The 13,833-nt window shown below is 39.5% G+C and overlaps 1 protein-coding gene across 1 annotated transcript in view; it reads right to left on the bottom strand.

Moving 5' to 3' along the window:
* LOC128684783 (5-hydroxytryptamine receptor 1) overlaps nt 1-13,833 on the bottom strand; it is a 368,493-nt gene that overhangs the window by 250,837 nt on the left and 103,823 nt on the right. The gene's annotated exons all lie outside the window — the stretch shown is intronic.

A 13,833-nucleotide genomic window follows, 5' to 3' on the forward strand; every position in this document is an offset into this window, starting at 1 on the left:
GTGGTTGCCTGATTTTTTTATATTTCTTCTTGCAACTTTTCGACATTACTTCGTTCAAATACGAGGCTTCAAATGTTCAACGCTGGTGTACGGTAACTAAGGCAAAGTTCGTAAAACAGCTGACATGCACAGGTGATCTATGACCAAAATTGTAGAACCAATTCCCAACTTCCTGGAATAGCACTAATAATTTACAAAACATTCTGCTGATTGACTTTAAATGTTAAAAAAAGATGTCTCTTAAGTTGACGACGGCGGAGAGTGAAAGTCCGGTGAGTAGATGCACATCTGCCAGTTTTATGTGTAAAATAATATGAAATTTGTATTCATGAGATTAAACATATTTGGGTCGACCTCTTGTAATAGCTTCAATATTTGATAATTATTGCATCTTGCAGACAACACTGTACACGTCAAAGTTTAGTCTGTGAGTAAGAAAATTTGTTAATGTCATAAATTATGATCTGTGTGATAATTGGAGGATGTCTTTTCTGACTGGTTTTAAATCTTCAGCCCTCAAGGAAGGTTCTTTGATGTTGGTGAGGGGCTCTTGATTTAGGGAATTGGATCTGTGCTCCAGTTCCCCGAATTAAGCCTGAATGCCTTCCACATCCCCCCCCAGGCGCTGTATAATTCTCTGGGTTTAGCGCTTCCCCCTTGATTATAATAATAATTTAAATCTTCAGCCGTTCCGTGTTTTTGCCTCCACTTTGTTTTTTAGGTATACAGTGATATCGATTTTAATTCATTAACCAAAGAATGCATCATGTTATCGGCGTGAAAATATTACAGGTGATGTATTCCATAAAAAGGACGACGACCTATAAGTTTAGACTGTGTAGATGCAAATTTATTTTTTTTTCATATTTGGAAACACTACGTTCAAAGTAATTACCGGAGAATGCTTTTTCTGATAGAATTGAAAGTTTTGGTGTTAATGGGCTTTATTTAAAGAAAGCTTTGCTTTCATCTTGAGCTACATAAATTTTAACTTGTCAGTTTTATCGAATTGGTTCTATTCTTCGAACTTTTAAATCGCTTGTGTTCTCTCATCTGAAATATTGCTCAGTGTTGGTGACTCCATTCAAAGCAGGAGAGATATCAGAGTTGAAACAGAGATCGTTTACGACCTGCACTGAGAAAAGGCCTTCAAATTACTGGAGCTGCCTTAAAGTCCTAGATATGTATTCACTGGAGCAGAAGAAAATACCTGAGGGTTTTGTCTCAAATCTGCACACTGCCATAGCAACATACTGAAGCAAAGGACATGGCAGGAAGGCAAAAACAGAGGCGCCGTGGGCACAATATCGCAACACTGTATTATCGTCCGTAGCCCCTGAAGATATCAGAAACACTGGGACAACCACAGAAGTCTTCAAGAAGAAATTGGACAAGAATCTTCAGGTGTCAGATCAACCACACCGTGATGGATATGTGGGTCAGTGGGCCACCAGCAGCAACAGCCTGGTTGACCAGCTAACCACCAGACGATCCTGGCCCAAGGTCGGGCTTTGGGAGTAGAAAAACTGTCGGAACTCATCAAAAGTATATCAAAGGTAAAAGTATGGTCATCTTCAAACACTTAAGTACTAGTGTATCTTAATTTTCAATATTTTGTTTTTGAATTTGGGCTATGCAGGTTCCTATTTGTCAACTTAAAAAATATAGATCAAGGTGGACTTTGTTAAAAGCACACAATCAGAAAACTTTAAATATCAATAAAAAATGACTGCAAAAAGAAAATCGGGAAATATTGAAAACTCACATTTTTATAGCGTTTTTAATTTTCACAGCCCATTGTTATGTACAGTGTTCATGCCTTCTGCTACCTTCCTCCAAGTCTTTCATCTGTGGAAAATTCCATGGTGTTTTCCCTGTGAGGCTGTGCTATCATTATAAATTGGATGAGGGTATTGATGGGAAGGGGGTGGGCGGGGGAGGGGAGATGCTCAGCTGTCTCTCCGCTTACAGTTGAAGAGACAACTGAGAGGTTTCTTCTTTCGGGCAGATGCATTGCGATGCTCTGCCTTAAGCCTTAATAGTTAGTTATTGGTAAGCTAATTGTAGTTCAGACAGTTAGGTTACAGTAGACATATAGGCCTAAGTAGCATAAAGAACAACCGTTGCTTTACCAAAGTTTGGAAGAACGACTTATCGTGTCATCAATGTTTGCCATGAACCTGGTATATAAATAATTACAGAACCTGAAAACCCTAAAGTGAAGACTGAGTGGCTCAACGAATCAGTTGTATTAATTCTCCTTGTCGACATTTTAGACAGGAATCTCTATATTCTGTCTTAATGAGGTACTTTGGGTAACCGCTACAGTGCAAGAAAGTCCATTTACAATGAAGTTCTCCAGGTAAGTCTATATATTACCTGCAATAATATTATGAAAGTGCAAAGTTTGTTGTAGCAAACGAGTATCTTATCGACTTGCACAGAAGGTAAACTCTGGTGTCCATGAGTAGGCCAGGTCCCGGTACCTCAGTATAGTATACGTCATCTACACTTACTGGTAAGTGCTACACAGTAATAATTAAGTCTGCACCAATATATTTTAACCCTCTTAGAAGGTGTTTTCACTCACTGTAAGCCGAGCGACGGGTGGCTGACATTTAGCGTAGTTATAAGATTGATGAAATAGTTAATTAGTTACGTGCCAGTCAAGTAAGAAATTTTACGAAACATTTATAACTTTAGAATTCCTTATCGGATCAATATATGTTAGGTGAAGGTTCATGAAGCAAGTGACAGGTGCAGGTGCTCCCTACTCAGTTTTATGCACGCCATTCCCAAAATGGGTTTCAATGTGAAAACTTTAAAAAGCCTCTTCCGATCTGCTTCAAATTTTCAACACACTCGTATCTTAGCAGAAGTTTGGTATTATTGATTGTGTAGGTGCCATATTTCCACTTTAAATCTCAAAATGGTATAGTATTTTTTTACAGTATTTTATTATACTGCCTTGATGCTGGTGAAGGGGGTCTTAATTCAAGAATTTTGGCTTATATTCCCATTTCTTGACTCAGATCTGGGTGCCTACCATTCTGCTGGCGCTATGTGACCCCTAATAAATTATCGCTTTTCCCTGTTTAAAATAAAACAATTCTGAACAGCATCAATCCTTAATGGTTGATGCATCGTATGAAATGGACACAGCATCTTGTTGGGTTTAGGGTGCGTAAGTGAAGATTTTGTTGGTGTCTATGCAATAACTGGTCATCTTTAAGGTTTTAGTGTTGATGTGTTTTCATCAAAGGAAGCTGCGCCTTAATTCTAGGCTGTGAAAATTTTATTAATCTAATTTGTTTCTGTGAAAAAACTGGAGAATGTTTCTTGCACATAATGAACTGTTATCTGCCCATAATATATATGTACCTCCAAGACCATTGTAAAAATTTGTATATTATGTATGTGCATTTTTAAACATTAAACGCTGGATTGATTTTGGCCGATACAGATCCTCTTTTATCTTTTTTTTCATGAAAGAAATTAGGAAAATTGAATCACGAGTTTTGATGTGATAATTTCTCAATGCTTTATCAGATTGACTTCATCCTTCAGTGCTGAAAACTTGATAATGAAAATTCTGAATGGTGTCAAACTTAATGTACTGTGTATTTTATGATTTTAAGGTAAGATGGCGTCACACGTCGGTAGTCTTTTCGTCACTAGCGGGCACCCCCACTTGTGACGGTATCTACAACTGCTTCTCCTCGCTTGTAGAATGCATTAGATAATGCATTCTGTAGTTAATGTTCCGAATCCAATAAAATTCACATCAACACTAAATCCAAAAATTAGTCTCATCCATATCAAAAGATGCATCGGCCATTAATGATTAATACACTTCAGAACAGTTTTATTTTAAGCATTGGAAAGCATTAAATCCATAGGAGTTCTGGGGAATGGAAGCATTGAGATTCGATCCAAGGAAGGCGATTATAAGTCCACTTTCTTGAAACAAGAGCCCATTATCAGCATGAAGTCACCCACTTTGAGGAGGCATACTCTAGTTATATAATGAAAAATAGTAATATACCATTTCTAAATTAAAAGTGGCAAACCTGGCACCTACATAGTCCACTAACAGCACCATTCAGGATGTACGAGTATTGGCATCTCGAAGCAGATCAAGAGAATAGTTTATATACAGTTGAACAGACAGCATCTGCACTTGTCAGTTGCTTAACGAACCTGTCTATAATTATAGCTGAACAAGGTTGAAAATTTGAAGCTGATTGGGTAAGGAGTTCTGAAGCCATAAACGAAAGTCTTGGAGGAAGTTACTGGAATTTAGCTTCTGGGATCTGTCTAAAATGTTGTTGACTTATTCTGTTGTAATCATGAAATTTGCTATATAGCGATGTTTATCTAATCAATTTTTGACTTGTTCTCATTTGATCTTGGTTTCCTACGTTGGGATTGTGATTGCAACATTTTAAGCTGTGACTGTAAAATAGCGATAATCACCATTAAACAAAGGTAATGCAGATTTTTACTTAAAATATTTGTTTTAAATCAATAGTTTTCAATAATTTTTAAACGTAAATATATATAATTAAGTTAGGTAATATTCGCCAGGAAACAGGACAATTTTTTCCTGACGCAAGTCACTGGAGCTTTTGGTCATCTGACCGAGGCCTCCCGCTGGCTTATCGGTCCACTCTTTTAAAAATTAATGTTAGTTATATGTTACAAAGAAGTGCGGCAGGTGAGAGAGGGATGGGTGGCTACATATTCTTGGACCGTAGGAAAGCATTTGACTCTGTACCTCACTAAAGTGGATAAAAGAGTATGTATGTACCTTCTGGGAAGACAATAGTGATTCTCCAAGAATAGATTTCAGCATAAGCAAATGTAATAACTGGGATTCTAATAAGGTCGTAATTGGGACCAGTTATCTGCGTAGACACGTAGCCGAAGAGATAATCAGGTGTACCTCTGTGTAGATATGACGTTACTGAAATAAAAACTGATGAGGACAAGAAAAAGCAACAAGCAGACTTGGACAAACTGCAAGATTGGTTAGATAAGTAGCTGCTAAAATTCCACCAGAATAAATGCAAGGTTTTGAAAACTGGGGAAGGGGTATGACGACCAGTGACTGAGACTATGGAGGAAGACTTACGAATGGCTAGGAAAGATTTAGGAATGAGCAGAGTGACGAGTATATAAGTAGAAATGAACATAAACAGTAAATGTTCAGTTGGCAAATCTAAGAGTATCTTTTTAGAATTTCAACAGTCATCCACGACCCTATTAAAGGTATCTTTCAGGGTCACTATGAAACGACATCTTTCAGCACCAGCATAAAGTCTACAGTTAATAAAGAATGTCAACAGGAAAAAAGTGAAGATCGCAACACGAGTGTTCCCAGAACTAAAAAAATGAGCTATAAGGAGAGTATAAAATAACTGAACCTTATGACAGTGAAGGGTAGAAGAACCAGAGAAAACATAATAACCACATACAAAATATTCAGAGGACTTGAGATGGTGGACAGTGATAGACTGAGTGGCGAGAAACGGGTACACGAGATCACAACTGAAAGTTAAAGACAGATGAGTTACAAAGCTGCCTGGAATTTTTTCTTTCAGAATTAGGGTAGTTAGAAAGTGGAAAGAAGAGATAAGGAAGGCGGGATCCTTACATCGTTTTAAAAATGGGAATGACTCTGCCCAGGAGGCTAGGAAGTATACCAGATGAGTGGTAACTGGCAAGGGGCCTGGTGAGTATAAATAGGCAAGAACAGAAAGAGTGAATGAGATGATGGAGTACTTATCCAGAGAGTAATGAAAGGCGGAGGAGGCAATGATATACACAGAGACAGTCAGAGGTTCACTCAAAGACAGTGAATCAAAGAGCACCTAACTGGAAAAAAATGAGATTATCTGAAAAGAGACATCACATGGACCAATGCCCGCCCTCAGACCGGGCCGCGGGGGCGTTGACCCCGAAACCTTCTCCAGGTATACTTCAGGTATGTAAGAAGTGAAATTTCTACAAGCATCAGGATGGAATCTGGTACTTTTCTGGTATATGGGAGCGACATGCAGGCGGAGATAAAGATAGATGTATCCTCCTTCACAAGCTAACTCAGATTAATGGAGACGATAATAACCAAGAAGCATATGGAAATTATTCAACACAACTAATAATAAATTACTGGGTTTTTAAGACAAATAGCTACAGGATCTTAACCCCCAGCATATTTATATAAAAATTGGAAAAAAGGGAAGAAATCCAGAAATTGTGTACAGACCTGACGGGAAGGACAGACCGCGAATCTCCCTCAAGGTCAAGGATCTAAGGGTGAACATAAGCATAATGCCAGAGGTAGACAAGCATTAACTGAATAACCTCTACAGTAGATGTGCTTTTAATTAATCTATAATTAACTTTCAATAATCTCAACAGTCCTTCGTGATTCTTTATATACATATGTCAGACCTAAAAAGTCTAAAAGAGGGCGAGGCTAGAGGGAATATAACCATGATCTTCAAAGTACTCAAAGGATTAATAAAAGTAGAATGGGATAGCTTTTTCCGATGTGAGGAGGACCTAAGGGTCAGAGATGGCGGCTTTAGACGTATGAGCCCTGAGACATTAGGAAATACTTTTTAGTCTCTGGGTGGTGAGAAAGCTAGAAATAACAGACAGGGAAAGCAAATTCTATATCCAGTTTGAAGAGTAGGTATGACCATGCCCAAGAACTCAGAAATCCGTTAAACCGGTCGATCGCGAAGTTCTGAACTTCGATCTCTTGGTATAAATGAACCTGTGCAGAGAGTCTTCCTAATTGTAGTCCAGTGCTAAATAGAAGAACTTGAAGGAAAGACAATGAATGAAAGGATGTAGAACTTAAGGGGAAGCATTGGTAGGCAGAGGAAAAATATATACCTAATAGATATAGAAGTGGACAACACTTTGAGACTTCATCGTTCAACAACAGATGTTGAGAGGCGACGGAAAGAAACGACCAATGTGAAGAAAATGTATAGAAAGCAATGGATGGCAAACAAATGAGAAAAGAGAAAAAGATCGTTTAATAAATATGTTAGAATGAGAAGAAACTATACAAGATAACTGTCAGAAGAGAAACTAGTAACATACATAACCGCATCAGATGGAAACTGACAGTAAAGGTGCTTAAGACGGATGGAGAAAAGCTAAGAAGGAATCACAAGGAGGTCTGTAAGGAGCTAAGCAAGTGTGTCTTGGAGGTATTTATCAATAAATCAACAATTTGTTGCACAATAACCAACTGTTTTAATCCGTTTTGAAACTTGATTAAATTAGGTTATGAAAGTAACTCTGAGTTGTGCCCACTCATTGATGCCATTTACTTTAAATCAGTGTGATCAACCGTTTGTCCATGTATATGTATCAACCATGGATATAATTACATGTATGCCTACCTACGATCTTTCAGTCTGCCTGCCTGTCTGCCTGTCTACTACTTTGCTAATTGCCTTAAGGTGTGCATGCCAGTTTCCCTTCCCTCATGCATGCATGGCTTCCTATCTTCCTGTCCCCTTCCCTCAAGCCTACACGGCTTTCTGTCTGCATGGTTCCTTTTATGCCTGCATGACTTCCTATTTGCATGCCCTGCCTCATTTCCTATCAACCTTCCTGCCGCCTTGCCTATCTTCCCTCCTACCTGCTGCCATGGTTATCAAAATGACTTTCTGAGAACCCCTCTTCTTCCCCTACTATACATTTAGGAATATATATATATATATATATATATATATATATATATATATATATATATATATATATATATATATATATATATATATATATACACACACAGTTTTGACGAGATCAAAGTCTTCAGAATACTGCTTACATCAGCTGACTCCCCTAACCTTTGACTCAGGTTTGGGACCTACAAAGAATCAGATCCCTTCATCATTGAACCTGCAACATTTATTTGGTCTCCGAGCCTCCTATTTTCTTATTTCCATTTTCCCAAATTTCGTTATTTTTATGTTTCACTTCTCTAAAGATCTTAATTCTATTTAACATTATTTTGAAGTTGAAAGTTTACGCTAAAAAAAAGAAAATATATAGCATTAAAAATTTTTTGGGGTGAATTTTAAAAAAATTTCTATAAAAAGTGCAAAATATTATATCGGGGGCACGTGCACACACACACACACACACACACACACACACACACACACACACACACACACACACACACACACACACACACACACACACACTTATACAGGGATCTCAAGCACGCGCGGTTTGCAGCATTCTATGACAACATTATTGGTCCACACATTCTGGGCACTAAGCTATTAAACTGATGATGCTGTGTACCACCCAGTTCATACTCGTGCTACATGACGATATAAGAACATAAGAAAGAAGGAACACTGCATCAGGCCTACTGACCCATGCGAAGCAGGTCCATGTCCCCCCCCCCCCGGATAAGCCCAATGACCCACCTAGTCAGGTCATTTCCACTTAATTAAGGAAGGAGCACGGTATCAGACCTAGTAGCACAAGCTAGTCAGGTGGTGACGTGTACTTAGCTCTGTGAAGACCTGTTTGTGTGCTCTCTGTGAATCTGAACCAGGATGCCCTCTCTTGAGCAGCTTTACCAGCAGCTGAGAGAAGAGTTTAGGGTTGCTAAGCTGGAGATACGGCGATTAACGGAGGAGAACAAGAGGATTCGTAGTAATCCTCCTGTTGTGAGTCCCCAGGTTAAGAGGGGAGCTTGGTCAGTGGCCGGGCAACATGGAACCAAGCTGAAGATCAAGAAAACGGTTGGAGAGGCAGAAACAACGAGAAACCAGAAGACTACCGTGGAAACTTCCAACTCATTCTCGGTGCTACCTGACGAATGTGAGTGTTCTACTGGGAATGCCACAACGAGCACCAAGGAAGCATTGACAGACGTGAGTGAGACATCCCTAGAAACCCCAACGAAGACCATCGAGAACGTCTTGACGAATTCTACAAGTGGTGTAGTGCTACCTGGCGAATGTGAGTCGACTACTCGGAGCATCACGACGGACGACGCCAAGGAAGGTAAAAACATTGTTGTTGTTGGGGATAGCCAGATTAGGTACATGGATAGGGCATTCTGCTTGAAGGATAGGAGTAGGAGGCAGAGAGTGTTTTCCTGGGGCTGGGATGAAGGATATTGTTAGCCGTCTGCATGACATCATGAGAGGTAATGGAAGCAATCCTATTATCTGTCTCAGTGCTGGAGGCAACGATGTTGGCAGACGTAGGAGTGAGGACCTGATTAGCAGGTATAGATCAGCAATAGAGATAATTAGGAGGAAGGGTGGGAAACCTGTCATATGTGGCATTTTGCCAAGGAGAGGAGTTGGAAATGAATTGTTGTCCAGAGCAATTGGTGTCAATTGCTGGCTGGACAAATACTGTAAGGAAAATGCGGTAACATTCATCGACAACTGGGACCTCTTCTATGGCAGAAATGACATGTATGCCAGGGACGGGGTTCACTTATCTAGGTGTGGGATGGGAGCACTGGCCAACGCAGTGGAGGGAGCTGTTAGGTCTTTAAACTAGGAATAGTTAGTGGTATGGGTTTTTGCGGGAAAACTGTGAAGTCGCAGGGTAGTAATATGAGTACTAGGAGAACTAGCAATAGGCAAAATGAGGTGGATATTGGAAAGCCAGTGGCACTAATTGACAAGGGCAGTAATAGGTTTAGTGGAATAACAGAAAGGAGCAGGAAGGGTAAAGAGAGAGGAGGGTCTTTAAAAATTTATTACACAAATAGTCGCAGTGCTAGAAATAAGATGGACGAGTTGAGACTAGTTGCTAGTGCAGGTAACATAGATGTATTTGCCATTACTGAGACGTGGTTTAATTCAAAAAGTCGGGACATGCCTGCAGAATGTCACATCCAGGGTTTTAAATTGTTCCAAGTAGATAGAAGTGTCGGAAAGGGGGGTGGGGTGGCATTGTATGTCAGAGATCGCTTGAACTGTTGCATAAAAACGGGTATTAAGTCTGAAGTAACACATACAGAGTCTGTTTGGATAGAATTTTCAGAGGCGCATGAAAAATTAATTTTAGGTGTGATATACCGTCCCCCAAATTTAGATAGGGACCAGGGAATATTACTATGGGAGGAAATTGTTAGGGCCACAAGGCACGATAATGTAGTAATTCTAGGAGACTTTAACTTTAGTCATATTGATTGGAATTTCTTGACTGGGAATTTAGAATCACACGACTTCTTAGAAGTAGTTCAGGATTGTTTTTTGAAGCAGTTTGTGACAGAACCTACAAGGGGTAATAACCTGCTTGACTTAGTACTGGCAAACAACGAATCCCTTGTTAATAATTTAGAAGTTTCAGAGGAACTGGGTGCTAGCGACCACAAATCAATTACATTTAGCATTGAATGGAAGTATGATAGTAGGGATAACTCAGTAACAGTCCCAGATTTTCGCTTAGCAGATTACGATGGGCTTAGAGAACACTTATCATCTGTTGACTGGGGTAACGAAGAGAGCTATCAATATGACAGTTTTCTGAACACAATACATGCTGCTCAAAGAACGTTTATCCCTTATAAAGAAATTAGATCAAATAGAAATGACCCAAAATGGATGAATAATAGGCTGAAATATCTACTAGGGCATAAGAAAGGAATTTATAGGCGTATCAAAAGAGGCGAGGGTCATCTTATGAATCAGTATATTGACATTAAGAGGGACATTAAAAAGGGGATAAGAAAAGCTAAAAGGGACTATGAAATTAAAGTTGCTAGGGATTCTAAAACTAACCCGAAAAGTTTTTTCCAGGTATATAGAACAAAAGTCAGAGATAAGATAGGTCCCCTTAAAAATAACTATGGGCATCTTACTGACAAAGAGAATGAAATGTGCTCCATTTTAAATAATTATTTTCTCTCGGTTTTTACACAGGAAGACACTAATAATATTCCGGTAATTAATTTTTATAGTGGGCCAGAAGAAGATAAATCATGTAACATCACAGTCACTAGTGAAATGGTTGTGAAGCAGATAGACCGACTGAAGCAAAATAAGTCACCTGGTCCTGATGAGGTTTTTTCAAGGGTTCTTAATTAATGCAAAATGGAAGTCTGTGAACCATTAACTAATATTTTTAATTTATCTCTTCAAACAGGTGTAGTGTCTGATATGTGGAAGATGGCTAATGTGGTTCCTATTTTTAAAACAGGGGACAAGTCGTTACCGTCAAATTACCGCCCAATAAGCCTGACCTCAATTGTAGGCAAATTACTAGAGTCAATTATAGCTGAGATTATAAGAAGCCATCTCGATAAGCATAGCTTGATTAATGATACTCAGCATGGATTCACAATTGTGTGTGTGTGTGTTTTTGTGTGTATGAGTGTGTGTGTGTGTGTGTGTGTGTGTGTGAGTATGAGTGTGTGTGTGTATGTGTGTGTGTATGAGTGTGTGTGCGTGTGTGTGTATGAGTTTGTGTGTGTGTGTATGAATTTGTATGTGTGTGTGTGTATGAATTTGCATGTGTGTGTGTGTGTGTGTGAGAGAGAGAGAGAGACTCAGCAATCAACATTTGCACCAATAACTCACTACAGTTGTGACCGGGTGTGGAAGTGTGAATTGCTCATTACTCTAAAATTTGTTCATGATTGCAGCCATGTATAAACGTAAGTAACCATTCTTACAGTATTCATTACCTTTGTAACTTGTGAGTTCATTACCTTTGTAACTTGTGAGTTCATTTCCTTGTACCTAGTTCAGCCATCAAAACTTTGGAGCCCGGTCCCTGGACCCATTGTGTACCTCTGTAATCTGTAAATACCTTTGTAACTTGTCATGATTGTTACTAGACCTACCTGGAGTTCATTACCTTTGTAAATTGTGAGTTCATTACCTTTGTAAATTGTGAATTCATTACCTCTGTAACTTGCTCAGCTATCAAAACTTTGAGGCCCAGTCCCTGGACCAATTATGTACCTCTCTAATCTTTTGACTACCGCCCACAGGATGGGTATGGGGTGCATAATAAACATATTAAACTAACTAAACTCAATTACAGCTGAGATTATAAGAAGCCATCTCGATAAGCATAGCTTGATTAATGATACTCAGCATGGATTCACAAGAGGCCGGTCTTGTCTAACTAATTTATTAACTTTCTTCAGTAAAGCTTTTGAGGCTGTTGACCACGATAAAGAATTTGATATTATTTACTTAGATTTTAGTAAGGCATTTGATAGAGTTCCGCACCAAAGACTGTTGAAGAAAGTAGCAGCTGAAATATAAACACAAATGCAGTATAATGTGATCCTTTATTGACAACGTTTCACCCACACAGTGGGCTTTTTCAAGTCACACACGGATCTACCTGGGGTTGGAAGGTACGAGAGTATTTATAGTCATGTTCAGAATGTTGAGGTCAGGTGGAGAATGCTGCATCTGATGATCTACCGGGTGGGGTTATAGAGTCTTGGGTAGCTTGGCAGGGGTATTGGACAAGTTGTGAGTAGACCTTCTGCAGTGTTCTATGTTCTTATGTGGGATAGCGATGAAGAAGTTTCTTGGCGAGTGGTTCAGCTATGTTATAGAAGCCATTGTTCTGGTTGAAATTGTTGGTTGTAGAGATGAGCGATGATTCCAGGATTCTTCTGTATTGAGTGTTGTCTTCTGTGGCTATAAGTCTTGAGTTTCTGTAGTTAATTAAATGGTTGTGTGAATTGCGATGTTGTACACAGGCATTCCTTGTATCGTCAGTCCTGCTTGCATATTGGTGTTCTGAAATACGTGTTTGGATGTCTCTTGATGTTTCGCCCACATATAATTTGTTGCAGTCATTACAAGGGATTATGTATACCCCTCCAGAGGATGGAGGCTTGTCCTGTCTACTACTGGTGATGTCCTTGATGGTCGTGGTTGTGGAGGTAGATACTTGGAATGATGTTTTGGCAAAGATGTTGGAAACATGTTTGGCAATGGAGTTGGTTGGGAGGACTATGTATCTCTTCTCGGCAGTGTCTTCTCTGGGTGTGTTGAAGATGTTTAATGCCCGCCGTCTGCAGTCTCTGATGAAGTGACGAGGATAGTGGAGTTTAGAAAATACTTGTTCAATTATAGTGCATTCTTCCTCAAGGAACTCATTGAGAGAGTAAGACACATGTGCAACATCTGGGTATCTTTATTGTAGACGTTTCGCCATCCAGTGGCTTTATCAATACAAATTCCAGGACATAACTTGAAGACAGTAGAACTATGTACAGAAGATGAGGTAATCAGTCCCTCAACCTAGGAGTAGGTGCGAACAGCACCATAGTCGTGGAGATTCTGAAGCAGAAGAAAGAATCCTGGCGCTTATATAGCAACGTCAGGTGAAGCAGACGAGGGCAAATTCACTGGTAGGCGGGATTCCCCAGTGGAAGTAGGTCCTTCCCAAAGAGATGGGTTAGTTGTAGTAGTAGTTGTCGTAGTCATGAAGGTTATGTACATGTCCTCAGAATTAAGATTCCATGATGTTGCAGTGTCTGACAAGTTGTGTACGAATGGTATATAATACCGACAAGATGAGAGAGTAAGACACATGTGCAACATCTGGGTATCTTTATTGTAGACGTTTCGCCATCCAGTGGCTTTATCAATACAAATTCCAGGACATAACTTGAAGACAGTAGAACTATGTACAGAAGATGACGTAATCAGTCCCTCAACCTAGGAGTAGGTGCGAACAGCACCATAGTCGTGCAGATTCTGAAGCAGAAGAAAGAATCCTGGCGCTTATATAGTAACGTCAGGTGAAGCAGACGAGGGCAAATTCACTGGTAGGCGGGATTCCCCAGTG

Source organism: Cherax quadricarinatus, chromosome 5, assembly GCF_038502225.1.
Source record: "Cherax quadricarinatus isolate ZL_2023a chromosome 5, ASM3850222v1, whole genome shotgun sequence".
NCBI lineage: Eukaryota > Metazoa > Arthropoda > Malacostraca > Decapoda > Parastacidae > Cherax > Cherax quadricarinatus.